We start from the raw sequence: 5,248 nt of genomic DNA, 5'->3' as shown, positions 1-5,248 counted from the left end.
GTCATTAATGCAAATTAACTACTAATCATAAAGATACTAAACACACAATTCAGACTTCCCTAAACACATAGAGAACTAAGCTTTAGTCATCGACATTATTGCCTGGAGCTGAGTTTGTTGCATCCAAGTTGTCACCTTCAGGAGGATGTAAGGCCACTGAAAGCTTCATTGGGAGATCATGTGGGAGTGGAAGGAAGAAGGCAACCATGTCACGAACATCATCATCCGTGACGAGCTTAATTGTTTCATGCTGGTCCCAGCGTCCTAACACGGGCTTGTGAAACCATACATGTTTGACTCTTCTTCCATGACTGTAGCAACGATAGCTTGCAATTTCTTCTTTCAACATCTGTAAATTCATAGTAGTTGACACATAAAAGGCACAATTAATACGACCTTCGTAGTTGACAACAACAAGAAAACTATTGTGAATGTTATTCTCGTGATGGATCACCATCCTTGTTTTGGTAATAAGCATCTATGGTTGTGAACTGAACGACCTAATAATTTATAAGCAGATTGGTTACTTGATAGTAAAAAAAATCTTGAACCCTGCATTAAAGTGGGTTCACATGACAAAGTAAAGTGGGATAAAGCCTGATTGGCATTCATCGTGCAGTGAGTATATCAATTGTGCATATGATGTTGGTATCACGTGATGACATTTACTAAAGCCTACCACTCATCAAGTGCAGTGGTTTTATTTTTAACCTAACATATCACATGCCAAATAATTAAAGCTGCAACAAATAGGGAAAATCACAACATCACAAACCACTATGAAAAAATCCAAGGTTGTTTTACAAAGTGGATCTAAATCTTGTACATTCGATTAGTCTACTTTGAATCTAAACCATTAACATAAACAAACAAAATTGTCATTGCTATAAGCCACACTGAGCCATCCAGGCTATAAATAATGCCCTTCATCAATTCATTCATCAATCTAATCAAGTTAGTGCGAACTCCTACACCCCAATAACATCTACAACATTCACTGTGTTGGTGTACTTCAATGGCAACATCTATGTTGAAGATAACTATTCCGATAAATTCATTAGCTCCAACACGTCATGGGTGACCATAACGAATACTATGACGATGTCCCAACTTAAGTAGGCAATCCTCAAGGAATTCAATAGTGCAACATTGGACGACTATAAAGTAGACTTACGTTACAGGTTACCGATCTTCATATCGGGCGACATTACACGCTACCGATCTTGTACAATGTGTGGAGATGACGATGTTGAGTCCATTTTTTACATGGGAACGACAAAAGCATGTCATCTTCCAATTGAGATAATGGCATTTATTACAGCAAGGCATAACAACGCAATCCCTGATGAAGTTTATTTTTATTTTTCTAATAACTTAGATTGAGGTTTATATTTTATTATTTAAAGTATGTATTTTTATTTATGATGTTCTTTTTCATCAAATGTTTATGCAGCTTTTAATTTCAATGAATTTGAACTTACAAAATGGAGGTGGTGAAATGCTAATCTCTTATAAAATATAATCAAGTCACATGCTAACATTAGAGGTCATGCTAGTCACATGGGTGCATAATAATTCGTGCCACTCACATGGGTACATAAGAAAAAGTGTCAATCACATGAGTACATAAAAGCTCGTGCCAGTCACATGATAACATTAACTATCGTGCAAGTCACATGTTCACATAATAGAAAGTGACATGATAACTTTAATTTTGGTATAAAAGACTACTATCACTTTCTAAACTCAATCTTAATCTTGCAATTTATCTTCACTCTGAAAAATCATCGAAAGTCAGGTTCAACCACAACCTCAGATGGAAGGGTCAATGTTTGTCTGTGTATATGATGATGGAGAAATCGCTAGTGACGCTCAAATTGGTGTCTACTTTGCATATGCAAAGACAATCATGATCCACATCCATAGAGGTTTCGGCTTGTCCAAACTTATTCGCATAATAATGGACAAGGCAAATAGAGATCCAAGGGATGGAGTTCCACTTATTCACTTTAAATTTCCGACTAAAGTTTGTGGCCAACATGTGACATACACAACCACTCAGATCCAAGATGATGACGACTTGGATGGCGCTTTCGGCATGATAAAGGCCACCCCAACTGTTACATCTATTGAATTCTGCACCACCTACAACTTAGGTACAAGACCTTCTGAAAATATTTCTTTAAGCCATTTTGATGTGCATCATCCACATCCAAACACTGAACCGCAACAAGAACTATTTGACCTTAACGCTACCTACCTAGGGGATTGGGGAAATGATATACAATCATATATCGAACTACTAACCGGTCCATCTACCTCAAATATTTTTCAAACCTAGGTCTACCTACAACATCCTTAGACGTGTTTAGCGAAGATGAGGACAATATACTTTTTGATCAACATGATGACCATGACCAAAACCTAGATGTCCACCCCATACAACAACAACACCCTCACCCTCAGACACATGTCCCCTATAACCCACCACAACACTTCAAATTATATGAAGAATACAACCAGACCCCACACCAGGAATTCCCAAATGCATATGACCACCACACAATGTTGCTTGACAACTTTGAGCACGATGTTGGTACACTGACCCAAGGAATGAGGTTCCAAACAAAGGAACAACTTCTAGATGCTTTAAATAGGCACCACATAACAAACCATTGCACCTACAAAACCACACACTCAATCACAACAAGGTTGAGGGTGCAATGTGTGCAACACATGTGTCCTTAGAAATGTTAAGCAATATTACGTACAAGGGACCAAGTGTGGGAAATTAGAAAGGTTGAAGGTGTGTACACATGTGCCACACAACTCATAACACAAGACCACAAGCACTTGGGCTCAAGAATAATATCTCAACATGTAAGACAAATGGTGGAGTCAGACCCATCCACACCAATTGCAACAATAATTTCTTCCATTCAGACCTCTATGGGATATAACACAACCTACAAAAAGGCATGATTGGTGAAACAATAAGCAATTGAAGATGTGTACAGAAACTGGGAATAGTCTTACAACTAATTGTCGTGCCTACTACAAGCCATGCAAACTTATTTGTCTGGGTTTGTATACAAGTTGAAAACCAGTCCAATTACAAATGGGGAGGAGGTCCTAGAAAACCAACAACACTTTCGAAGAGTGTTCTGGACATTCAAATCATGCATTGATGGCTTCCTATTTTGTAAACCAATAGTGCAAGTGGATGGAACCTTCCTTTACGGACGGTATAGGGGCACCCTTCTAGTAGCTATTGCACAAGATTCGAGAAATAACATTTTCCCCATTGCATTTGCTATAGTAGAGGGTGAAACCGTTGAAGTTTGGTTTTTTTTCCTTAAAAACCTAAGGACACATGTTACGACTCAACAAAATTTATGCTTAATGTCAGACTGCCACAATTCAATCAGTGCAACATCCAACAGACCCAGTAGTGGCTGGACTAAAGCAAACTGCGTGCAGGTGTTTTGTATTCAACACATTGCATAAAATTTTACAAAAAGATTCAAGAATACAACTCTGAAAAAGGACCTCGTCAACATGGTTAAGTTATTACATGTAAATTTGTCTTTTTCATTTTCTTGGCTGTTAATTTTTCACACTATTAGAAAATAAATTCTTCTTATAATTATATTTGTAGCGTATACATTGACGGAGCCACGTTGTAACTACTACTACAACATCATTAGAGAAGACAACCCAGAAGCAGCAGCTTGGGATGACCAAATTCCAAGGGAGCAATGGTGGCTTGCCTATGATCAAGGAAGAAGGTGGGGTCATGTAACAACGAATCTTGCTGAAGCAATAAATTCTATCCTAAAAAAGACAAGGAATTTGCCAATTTCATCCATAGTATTGATCACATACACCAGGTGCAACACATACTTCACAAAAAAAGATAGGCAAATAACTGCAATGGTCAATGCTGGTCATGTGTACTCTGAATATGCGACCAACTTCCTACAAGATGCAGACTCCAAGTCAAACATGCACCACGTCCTTGAATTTGATAGAAATACCACAAGATTCAGAGTGAAGGAGATGGTCAATCCTAGAAATGTATGTCCTGCAAGAAAATTTGTAGTCAAATTAGGTGAAAGGTTGTGCGATTGTGGAAAGTTTCAAAAAATACATCTACCATGTTCAGATGTTATTACAGCTTGCAAGCATGCACATCACGACTTCAGCATGTACATAAGTCCCCATTACAGGCTGGATGTCATCATGAAAGTATATGACAGTTTATTTGGTGAGTTAAGACATGAAGAATATTGTCCACCATACCAAGGGCCACAAGTTTGGCCTCATCCTTCCATAAAATGGAGTGAGAGGGGTCGTCCTAAATCAAGTAGAATTTGGACTAAGATGGACATTAAGGAAGGAAGACAATAAAAAAAGTGTTCCTATTGTAGAACTGAAGGACACACAAGAAATCATTGTCCTAATAACGATGATCCCCATCAAACCACTTAGTTTATGTTGTACTTTTAATTGTGTTCAATAAATTTGTACTTGATTCAATTCAATGGTACATCTTTCCTTATTATCTTTTATTGTTACTTACTTTACATAAACCAAAAACAAATAACAAAATTATTTAAAATACAATAATGAAATGCTTTTAAATTATTTCACTTATTTCCATCATTTTAAACTATTTTTTACAAATTTTTAAAGTTTATAATATACAATTTTTTAAAATTATCAAAAACTAAAAGATAACTATAATTTCAATATTTATAAACATCTATTAAAAATAATTAATATTACACAAATTTAAAAAAAAATTAAAATGGCATTTTATATTTTCAAATTGCACATAAAATAACTTACTACACAATACAAAATCTATTTTTAAATCAACAAATTCAAAAAGAAAAAATTATTATTTTTTTCTTTCAAATAATACTTAAAATAACTAAAAACACAATACTATATTTATTTTAAAAAAATATATTTAACCTTTAATGTAACATTTTTTATAAAAAAAAAACAAAAAATAATTCTTATATATATTTTATTAAAAACTTTTAAAATATTAATTCTAATTTCTTTAAAGAAACAAATAAAAAAATAAAAAATCAAGTTCGGAATTCGGATATCTGAATACCAAATTCTGATTTGGAATTAAAAAAAATAAAAATTAAAGGTTGCAATTTCATTCCTAAGGGTGTGTTCACTTGATAAGATGGATTTGGAGGAGAGTGTGAAGATGGATTTGTGAGAATTT

At 35.1% G+C, this 5,248-nt stretch overlaps 1 pseudogene; it reads left to right on the top strand.

The window, feature by feature from the left end:
• The first annotated feature begins 1,816 nt into the window (after positions 1–1,816).
• LOC146886214 (uncharacterized) lies at positions 1,817–4,491 on the top strand (annotated as a pseudogene).
• Positions 4,492–5,248: the final 757 nt, after the last annotated feature.

Source organism: Vigna unguiculata, chromosome 5 (assembly GCF_037176805.1).
Source record: "Vigna unguiculata cultivar grain cowpea cultivar isolate G323 ecotype 2 chromosome 5, ASM3717680v1, whole genome shotgun sequence".
NCBI lineage: Eukaryota > Viridiplantae > Streptophyta > Magnoliopsida > Fabales > Fabaceae > Vigna > Vigna unguiculata.
The sequence above is the reverse complement of the archived record's forward strand: the minus strand, read 5'-3'. Positions and strand labels throughout refer to the sequence as shown.